Raw genomic sequence first — 11387 nt, 5'->3', positions numbered from 1 at the left:
AGTAACGCTGTGTTCAGCGTGAAAGTTGAAGAGATTAATTCAGCTCGGCAGCACCGGGGCTTGCTTGCGGGGAAATGTGCTGCTTTAGGCAAAAAGGCCAACGAGCCCAAAGCGCTTGCCGAGACCCGCGCCACCGCTGGAGCCCGCGCTCGGGACGCAGGGAGAGAGGTGTTAGTTCAGTACAGACCCCGTCCGTGGAGCTGGCTTCTTAAGAGACCTTCAGTTGTGCTGCTTTACATTTAAAATAAAGGCTGCCTCCCGATATTTTGCTTTAATTACCCTTCTGCTTCAGAGGGTAGTCTCATGAGATAAAACTCAATTTCAGAAGTGCCCTGAGGGAGCAACAATCTAAAACTTCCAGAGCCGTCTTGCAAGAGCTGTCAGATACTGTTCCGTAACGGGGCGAATTCGGACAGCGTAGGGCGAGGGACCTTAAGAGAACAGAGCACTACTGAGCAGGCACTTTTCGAGTGCAGTTATCTGGAGAGTCTTGTAAGAGAATACGCTTCCTAACAGTCCTCTTTCAGTTGTTACATTGAAGCATCTCCGACGGAGCTCCTCTGATAACCCTGCTCCGGAAATAAAAGTACCAGCTGTGTAAGCCATGCGAAATACTAAACGCGACCTCACTTGGTCCGTATTTGCCTGAAAGACTGTAAAGTTAGTTCAGAGGGAAAAACTCAAAGGAGTTAAAAGGGAAAAAAATGTCGCATTTTAGTTGTTTAGAACCATTACACTGTGGAAGAGTTTCTCCCTTCACTGCAGTAGGACAAAATACGGCAGATCTCTTTTCAATGGAGATGATGTTTGCATGGCAGGAATCTTTTGTCTGGCTTAGCGTGTACAGTTAGCAACAGCACCATTGATACACTTGTGGTTGGTGTAGTAGGAATCCTTTATTATTAGAAAGCTTTCTCGTTTAGGCTGCAGTATATCAACATCAGTTAATGTTGAGTGCAGCTTACACAGGTGGATTGCACATTGTACACCCTTTTTTTCTGAAGAATTTTAATTTTTCAGAGGCCTAGACAAACAGCAGAACACCCACAAAAAAAAAAAAAAAGGCTTTCTTCCTACTTTAATACAGTGATATGTGGCATTTGTCCACGGCATGTTTCCCATCCTGAAAGCTTAGAGATAAAATCAGTCACTCTTAAAACATTTAATACAGGGTGGGAGCGTGGCAGTGAATTCTGAAGTGATCTATATTGGCAACTCCTGTTGCCTCCCTGCCCCATCCTGCTCGCTTCCCTGCAATTAGATAGGTCCTGCTCTAGTATGGAGGAGGAAGAGGATGGAGTCAGCTCAGGAGCCTGGTTAAAGTGTATCCACCACTTCAACCAGGGAAAACAAAAACAAAAACAACTAATCAAAATATGCAAAGCCACCCCATACAGTTTCAGAGGGTCATGTTTGTGACACAATGATACGGGTGCTGGGGGATGATTTAAATGGAACAAAATCAATCTCAATTTCAGTTCTTGTCTAGAAAGTTTGGAATCTGGGGACTGGCACTTCTTTTATAGTTTAAACTTGCTGCCAGTGTAAGGCACCACTGAGAGATGGATGCAACTTATAACAGGGAGAGTGAGCTTGCCAGGAGCTAAAGTAACCTGTACTGAGCTTTTCTAGCATCTTTGTCAGCAAGTTGCACCTTTACTAGAAGTTTTTGCAGGCACAAATACCTTTGATCCCACTTCGAGATATCTTGGACCATATTAATATGTCACCAGAAGATTGTGGTATAAGACCAAGCTCCTGGATACTTCCTGGAATTTTTTCGTTCCTGTGATTCTGAGCCACCGTCCATTCATGTGTGCCTTTGCAAACCTCTCTTTGTAGTCTTAATTTTGTTATTTAGTTCTGTTAACAAAAACAGTGGCATTTTCTATCCACATACGGACTCATGTTAGAAACATCATTTCCAAGACAATAGAGATGCTATTACTTTTCACCAGTTACTATGATTAAAATAATTCATAGCAGCATTTTAGAGCATCATATCTTCTATGTGCCAGGAAGGCTGTGAAGGGCAGACAAAACTTGCACCTATTTGTGTCAGGATAGAGGAATTCAAACAGATTTAGTGATTTTGATTTAGCTATCTAAGAGACTTTGGTAGTAGACTCTCGTATGTCAGAGTAAAAGTAATTACCATGAGTAGCAGCTCTTTATCGGAAATAAGGACCTCTGTACAGATGTGTGTAAATGTCTTATTTTGGAAGAGGGCCACCACATGCAGAGTAATTACATTAGTAACCTACCTAGCCCAATTGACATGGTTCTGCCACTCTGAGAGTTTTATACCAAGAAAAGATTTCTGCCGCTGTTTTTAAGTCATGCAGGGCCAGTGCACGTACACTGCACTGCAGCTGCACTGCTGTGTGTGCAGTCCCCAGTCATATGTGCATAACTGTGTTGTATGCAGTCCTACCAACAGTACTGGACACTGATAGCAATACTGGATGCTGAGAAACTTCTGTTACTTTAATATTACATTTTTCACTCCGAAGTAGAAATAACTGTCACAAAATTCTGAAATTATACAGGTTCTTTAGTAAACTCTTGAGGGCTTCCGGCTAAATTATTGCCTTGTACAAACATGCTTGGAAAGGGCTGAATTGATCACATTTGTGTACAAGCAAGACTGAAGTTATTGTGTGGTGCAGGGCAAAGTCCTTTGAATCCCGTCTGCTGTCCCCCTTTGTTACTTGTGGAGGAAATAGGCACAGGCACTTTTAACCTGAAATGATCCTTTTCTACTGCAGTCAGTCATGAATGGTTAGATGCCTTTAAATTCCCCCTCTGACAAGGTTAATCCTGTCCTAATCACAGCATCCACGTGTAACCTCTTTGCCCTGTATCCCGGAAACCAATAAATGTGAAAGCCTGTCATTAAAAAGTACATCCATCTTGCAATTCTATAGGGATAGAGAAGAATTAGTCGTACTCAAATCTGTTTTCTCCTATTTTTTTCTCTTTTATATTCAAACTAAAATGGGAGCCTTTTGTTAAAATAGCATAAAACTGTATCAGTGCATTGAAAACAATCACTTATTCAAAGCACATACAAAATTTAGGGATTAAATAGCAGAAATATTTAGCCCTGCAAAGCCCTTCATATCTTTGTTTAAACAAAACGTAATTTTTAATTTTATGTCTTGTTTGAATGTCCTCCATCTGGAATTTTTCTTCTTTATTTGGAAAAAAAAAACAATGAGATGTGCTTAAAGGATGGTTAGTTTTGGCAAACACAGCTCAAAAGAGGAAGAGGGAAGTGCATTGGGCCACATTCTGCACTGCTATGTTCTTAGCAGGGTCACATAAGCCATGCCAAGAGCATATGAGATCTGTTGTATTTGCTGACTTCAGTTATTTAAACTGTTGGCAGAATAATGCTTACAGAGTGCCGGTATAAATAAAAGATAAGAGGTGAGTAAAGAAAATGAAAAATACGTAGCGCTTGGTGAGGCCAGGCAGTGTGCAGATGCATGTGGAAGAGATTCTCTATGCATCATCTTTGTTCCTCCTTTCTCAACAAAGAGGACTTTTAAGCATTGATCCATCTGCGTTTACTGCAACAGCAGAACAGCAGCTATGCTGAAAGCTTGCAAGGAGTTAAGCAAGTGTCTCTTAAAGCCATACAGATGTTTCTGGAATAATAGCTTTGTATACAAAACTATATTAAGTGGCGCTTGTCCAGCCTCCACATAAATACAAATGCTAAATAAATCTGGATAATCTACATAAATGAAGTATCTATTTGTAAGATTAAAAATCTTGTAAAGTGCCTACCTAGTGAAATATAAGCTGGGCCTTGAAGAGTCTCCACTACCAATAGTGTTGCATCTGCTTTATGATCTGGGTAGCCCACAACGCAGTAGGACATTTCTACCACAGTACCTGTCTTGATTAAAAACAGCAAGCTTCTCCACTAAATAAAAAACTTTACTTTGTTTTTACTGCAGTCATTAAAATACCTCCAAGAAAGAACATTTAAATGGCTCAGTCCGTATCAAAATGCACATATGAAATACAACTTATTTAATGAAAAGTTAAGTATCCAGGTTTCCTGAGTGTTTTTTGTTGCTTCAGTGTATTTCATAAAAAATTGATTTGATACAGCAATGATGCTGCGATTACAGGAGCTGTGACATCAAAAGGAGACTTTTCAGAGGTTTGGCATTCTTGAGGTACTTTTAAATAATCTCTCCAATAATTACACACCAACAGCCTTCATCTGTTCATTTTTAGGTTAATGGATTAGGGTCTCTGAGAGCTCGTTGGCATGACAGGAGTGCACACCAGACCGTTCAAAGACATGGTTAAATCAATGGGGCCATTCAAATATTTAAAGTGAAGGGCGTCTTAAAGTCTCTAGGATGCCATATGCTTGCCAGTTGTGCAATATCAAGACATGAAGTAGCATAGAGAGGAACAAAACTGAGGAGAAATTTACAGTAAAAACATTCTAAAATATTTACACACTCGTAAAAGCAGCATGAAGAACTCTTTCATTGTACCGTTGCTGAATAGAATGGCATGTGCTTCTTTCCTTACACCAAAAATCTGTATATAGCATTCATTTTTGGTCACACATGTAAATTGTGGAATCACCTTATTGCTTGATGCCTTCTTGCCGCGGTTTATTAATACACTATGGAACCCTGAAATTAAGATAACTGAACCTTTACAGTCATTCACTTTACTGTGTTACCCCCTACAGTGTCGGATGTGTTCAGAACAAAATAACTTTTGAAGACACTCATTACAAATTTTACTCCATTTCTGCCAGTAAGCTATGGCCCTTGATTTTTCCATTTTGTTTCTTTTGTTATTTATCATGTCACCTTACAAAACAAATTGACAAATGTTTCCCTGTAATAGCTTACCAGTGCCTACAAAACATAAAATTAATTTATAGGCTTCTTTGTTACAATTTCTTTTAGACGGGAGTCCTAGAAAAGGGCTCCAAGTTGCCACACTGACAGCCGTTCTTGTTCACTGCCCAGGGCCCTACACTCAGAGGACAGTGAATACACAGAAGACAGTTAAGTCTGCGTAAACCATCATAATCTATGAACCTGCATATGTAAATTATATACAGTCTCTCCTGAATCTTCCTAAATTCCCAGCCCTTATTTTATCTTGTGTCAAGAATCTGCAGTCTAGTCATACATTAATCAAAAATCTTTTTTCTCTCTGCTCCCACTGCCCCATCTTCCACCTCAGTTTCACGGAAATTTGTCTCCTGTTAGCGTTATGAGAAGCAGCAAATACATATGCGTCAGCTGTCTTCTTTACACCATTCAATATTGTGTATATTTTTAAAAACATCTCTTCTTACTCATCTACCCTCTGAAGTCAATAGTCTGAAAAGGTTATCTTTGTCTGCCTTTGAGTCTGACTTACTTCTGCTTTATTCTATTTCAAGATTAGATTCACCACAACTGACAATTCTCTAGCATCAAGAAGCCGTATCTATCAACAGATAATAACCCATAAACTTCAGAGTCTAACTATCTATATGTGCAAGATAAAGCAACATTCATTATTGCAGACACCCCAAATAAGTGATATTTCATTAGTTACTTAGGCTGGAAATAAGTCCTCTTTATGTGGCAAAGGCACCCATAGGGGAGACCTTCTCGTTCTCTACAACTACCTGAAAGGGGGTTGTGGTGAGGTGGGTGTTGGTCTCTTCTCCCAAGTAACTAGTGAGAGGACGAGAGGAAATGGCCTCAAGTTGTGCCAGGGGAAGTTTAGACTCTATTAGGAAAAATTTTTTTACTGAGTGATCAAACATTGTAACAGGCTGCCCAGGGAGGTGGTGGAGTCACCATCACTGGAAGTATTCAAAAAACGTGATTATGTGATTCTGTGAAGTACAATGGATAAGGCCAATTTTTTTTTTTCAGGCTGTAGTCAACACTCTCAGCTTGTCTCATCATTCTAAAATACTGTTACTCAAAAGTAAAAGGATTATGAAGGGGATCATGAAGGCAATTTCCCAGCACCCCATACAGAAATTTTCAAGATTAGCAGTATTTTTCAACACTGACTTCTCCAAGGCAACTCCTGCACTTGCGTTTCCTGACTATTACAGTTTCTTTAGGTTAGGAGGGACCTCTGGAGGCCAGCTGATCCAACACCCTGCTCAAAGCAGGGCTAGTGTAGACCAGTTTGCTCAGGCTGTGTATAGTCAAGTTTTGAACATCTCAAAGGATGGACATTTCACAGCCCCTCTGGGCAACCTGTTGCAGGGTTTGGCTGACCTCCTGGTTAAAAATTTCTTCATAAATGATCATCATTTCTGTTGTTGCAGCTTGTGTCCCTTGTCTCTTGTCCTTTCACTGCACACCTCTGAGAGGAGCCTGGGTCTGTCTTCTCTAAACCCATCAGATGGCTGAAGGCAGCGAGTGTGACACCAAGTGGCTGAGCACACGTGGCCAGGGCAGTATCACACAGCCCTGATGAGAAGTTTCTAAAAGATTCCCAGGCAGCTGAAAGCAGCTGAAGAGACTGAAACACGCACATAGTTGGGAGCTGCTACCCACTTGGGAAGCCCCGGTCTAGATGTGCAAGAAGGAAGCTCTTCATCTTACAAATGTTACTGGCGTGTCGCCTATTTGACATAGACGGGGAAGCAAAAAATCATGAAGTTATGAAGGACTGAAATCCCCCCCCAAAAAAATGAACAGAGCAGCTCTTTCGGAGCCAAGCCTTAATATTTTATTGACTAGCAAATGACTAGAAAAATAAGTTAGAAAGTTTCTGCTAATTGTAAATGAGTGATGTTTTTCTTCATCTGCCTGTGTGGACTCTTAATAGCTTAACCTTTTCAGTAGGTCATTCTCACTCTCAAGCCTATGAACTGGCAATGAGCTTCTCACCTTCTGTGTGGCATAAGTTCATCTGCATTCCTGTTCCAGTAAAACCTGTTAACTTTTACTTTTGCCCACTCTGTAAAGGTACTGCCCGGTGAAACTAGAAAAGGTAGTAAGTAGTTTTTAAATAATAAAGAGCTAGCTTTAATTTTGTTTTTGTAGTATCATCCTTGATACTTACTTATAGGCAAATGAGAACTAGAATGAAAATAATTTCATTTTCTTGATCACTTACAAGCTAAGCAAGACAGCATTGGGATGTTAAAGCTGTAGGAACATAATTTATGCATTATACAATGAGCTGGCTTCTTGTGCTTCAATTCTGAATTGAATAACCTCACAGTTAAGAGGATTACATATTATTCCAAGAACAAGAACCAGACTTACAGAAGTGAGTAAGCCAGGAAAAAGTATGCATCACTGCCCTCCTTTTCTATTATTTTGTGCTCTGTCATCTTGTCATTCTGCACAAATGCAGTACTTACTTACCAATGTGGCCTCTCACCCACAGCCATTTTTTTTGGTGGCAGTAATACTGGGAAGCAAACTCACCTGTGACATGAAAAAGTCAGAACATGTCTCTGAGTGAATGTTCCCAGCCAGTCCGAGCTATAAAATTTAGTCTGATGGTATGCTTTGGACAGAGAAGTTTTAACCTCAGGTTTTGTCCCTGTTTCACACAGTTAGGAGTAATACCATCAGCTGTACTTGTTCTGGAGCATGTTCCAGGGAACTTCTCTAGATAGAAATGCATAGAGAGCACACTAGAACTGGCTGTCGTGTCACTTAGAAGAAAAGCCTGTTATAGACCTTACGTCTTGTGCAATTTTCCATGGAAATCAATCCCACAAGGCGCAAATCTGTTGCTTTCAGATTTTCAGTTTATATCATTTGAATTGGGGAAGAAAAAAACAAAACCATTTAATGTAAGGACCATTCATGACCATCTTTCAGAGGTAAATGTTGCTACAGATAAAATACAGCAGGGTAAATTATCTATATATACATGCTAGGTGCTGGAGGAGAGTTTGGGGATTCCTCTGATTCCATCTTTGGAGGTAAGCCTGTCCCTGACTACAGCTTTGCGTGGAAAAGGTAGCTCAGAATAGCTGAGCTTTCCATGCACCACAGTTTTAAAATTGGGGGGGAAAGAGTATGTAACCACATTAAATCTATTATAATTTTTTTATAAGCCTTTTACAGGTAGCCCTTGTGCTTTGTGGATGGGAGGAGAGAAAGCTTACATTCTTTCCATGACGAGAAATCTAATTTTTTATTTATGGTGATCCCCTTTTGTGGCAAAAAATGCTCCCAGAGACTCAGTCTGTTCCTACAGAGCAATACTCAGTATTGCAGATGTCTTCCTTCAGAAATGTCCTGTGTTACTCTCAGTCTTGAGGAGTAGTTACAGGAATCTTTGTTTTAATCTAGTCAATCCAGCTGTTCTCTGACTTTGGGTCAGATTAAAAGGTTACAGTCTTGGCTGCCTTCATCAGGTTTATCATGGGCCACAGCTAATTACCGCCTCTCATGGCCAAGATCCAGTGTGACAGCACTGTGCCCACTTCTCTGATATGCTGGATTCTCTTGCTTCTTTGCCAGAAGTGGGCAGACATCACTAGCAGTCCTATTTTGGTCTCCTTAGCCTTCTCCCCATTTAGCTGTGTGATTGAATCATAACCCATTACATTGCTTATGTTTAACAAAGCAGCTGGCTCCCAGATTTGTTTTCCCTGATATCCTCAGGCTGCTACTGTGCTGATGGCACAGCAGTAGGACAGAAACTACCAGGAAATCTCCCTTTGCACCAGAGTCTGGTGTGAGCACATTTTCTACCCTTTCAGTTCTCTCTGTTTGCTTCTCCCTGCTTTCCTAAACTGACCCTAGCATTTTTGGTCCTGCCTAACAGGTTAGCAGAGGATCCTGGATGTGTAGTTCCCCGCATGGCCAGCCTTTATCTTTCTTTGCTAGGTGAGGCTGAGAAAACCTTCTTTGTGGTTTCTTCCATTTTTTGTTCCCTACTAACAGTGCAGAGGATGCACACCAAAGAAAAGATTCCCTATCACTTCCTAGTTGCCCTGGGAACATTTGTCTAAACTTGCATCTTAAAACACTGCTTTTCAGAGAGATTTCTCCCTGACTCCTCGAACATACTCAAGTGTCCATATCAAGAGCACTTCCTTGGATAGCACATGAAAGTAGCAGCCACCATTTTCAAGCATTCTGCTTTAAAGCTACCTCCTTGTTATTCCTCATACTAGCCATCAAACTGTATTTATTTCAAAGAAAGGCATCTGCATATTTAGTGTTTTCTTCATATTCTCCATTTCAGAAACATACATAGGAAAGTACATTCCCAGGAGTGACATGAGTAGGCATGAATCTCACACAGTAGACACAAACTATTTGTCTCTATTTCTTAAAATTTACTGCAGCTATTTATGATTCAATTTGGTGCCAGAGTAAGAGAGTCACTGTTATTTTCAGACAAGTAATTGTCCCTTTAATCATGTTAAGAACCAGTCACATTTGTTATTGCTACACGAAGGTATGGTTTTAGCTTTCATATGCTCCACGTTAAACACAGGTAAATGTACAGAATAGGCACGCCTCGTGCTGTTACTGCCATCACACACTTTCCAAACATCTATCCACAACATCCCTGTGCTATAGGGGTTCAGTGGGCCGCCAACTGCCTTGAGCTTCCCAATATACTGCGAGTCCTTCCTTACAGGTTTTCTATTCACCCGTTGAGGTGATGCGGTTTCATTTCCTTCTGGAATGCAAATTGCTCCCCATGCTAAACACTTTTTTTGATTGGTACTGATTTTTCTGCCATCAAAAAACATGGTAGGCTCAAATACAATAATAACAAGCCACAGCCAGTAATTAGCAACACAAAGCTTAATCAATTTATGTTGTTCTTTTGCCCTTCCCATTGTCTTAATCCAGCCAGTCTTTGTTCTTGCTCCCTTGCCAGGAAGTGTGACATGTCTTTTGGCTTTTCTGTATGGTGCAATGCAGATCTATAATGCTGCACAGAAACATTTTATAGAGTGAATATGTGTAACCATAAAGAATGGCTGTCTCCAAGGTTAATGGAGTAGTAGAAATGAGATGTAAATAGTTACTGAAGTGAATAGGCAGAATTGAAGGATTTTTTAACAAAGTGCAGATTCAGACAGGCTGTACCTATACAGAACTTCCAAAGCGCAGGCTTTACACGCTTTGCATAATTGGAAACGGATTTCTGAAGTCATTGTTTATATAGCTTTATATGACAAATGAGATTTGCATATTAATTTAAAGTGAAAAATTATTCTGGCTGTTCAAGACAAATACTTCCACATTCAATAGTTAGAAAAACAGAGAAAAAGCGAGGGCAGGCTTGCAGTTGTGACAGGCATCCATGCCATGCATGCAGCTTGTCTAAAAAACCATAGTTTGTCATTTCTAGTAATGATTCATCCTACAAAATGCAGGAAACTATTTTGCTCTTTTAATAACAGTTGTCTCTATTTGTATTAAATCAAGCTCATTGCCTTACAGAGAACACGGGATGGGGAAGAAAACAACCTAAGTCGAATATTAGCAGTGATAGACAGTAATGTTTTCTTTCCTTTTTGAATAAAGAAGAAAAGAGGGAAGGGGATTGTTTGGTTTTTTGTTTGTTGTTTCCTTTATATATGGAACTGACCTAACCTTGTCAGCTAAGATAGATGAGTTACCATAGTGTCAACCAGATCTGTGATAAAATGTAAACAGTTCTGCAAGTAAAATGTTCATTTGGGGAAGGTTTGTTAGATACTTGCTTTTACCTGTATTTGGATTTGTATTTGGATTCCAGGTAGCTTCCTCTAATAAGTTTCTCTAAGTTTCAGTTATTTACCCTGCAAAAACGTGAGTAAAATGAATATAGTTAGATACTCTGATGTTATTTTCAAATCATTTGTGGCCCTGAGACTCCTGAGTGACGTTTTCAGAGGTGCTCACTTTCAGGCCAACGTTGTGCCCTCAGTCAGTACTGAACGCCAGTTGTGTTCACTGGGAGCATAATGAGGCCAATAGAGAGCACATTTGTAAACCCCCCTCCTCTGTCTACAAACAGAAATCAGTTGTTTAAGAAAGGGCTCATTGTAGATGATTAGTTGAGGGAAAATATTGTAGTGAGAGTGGGCAAAAAGTATGCAGGCAAAATGCTTAGTGCCACATAAGGAATGAAAAAGTCCCAATTTCATTTGTATCTCAAAGAAACTTTACCTATAATTATGTCACTAGCAATTATTTTTCTTCCTAAATCTGCTCTAAAAATGACATTGAAATGATACTATCAACTACTAAATATCTTCTTTTAAGAATATTCTTCCATGCTATGTTTTATTTCAAAAAAGTTAAAAAAATGAAGTAGCTTAAGAAAAGTGAATGGTCTGAGATCTTTTGCTGTATGTGCTATTGTATTCGGACAAAATTGTGCATATTAAGAATTCCAACATAAGCTCC

The sequence above is a fragment of the Phaethon lepturus genome, unplaced genomic scaffold (genome assembly GCF_000687285.1).
Source record: "Phaethon lepturus isolate BGI_N335 unplaced genomic scaffold, ASM68728v1 scaffold6234, whole genome shotgun sequence".
Taxonomy (NCBI): Eukaryota; Metazoa; Chordata; class Aves; order Phaethontiformes; family Phaethontidae; genus Phaethon; species Phaethon lepturus.
Note: the sequence above shows the minus strand (reverse complement) of the source record.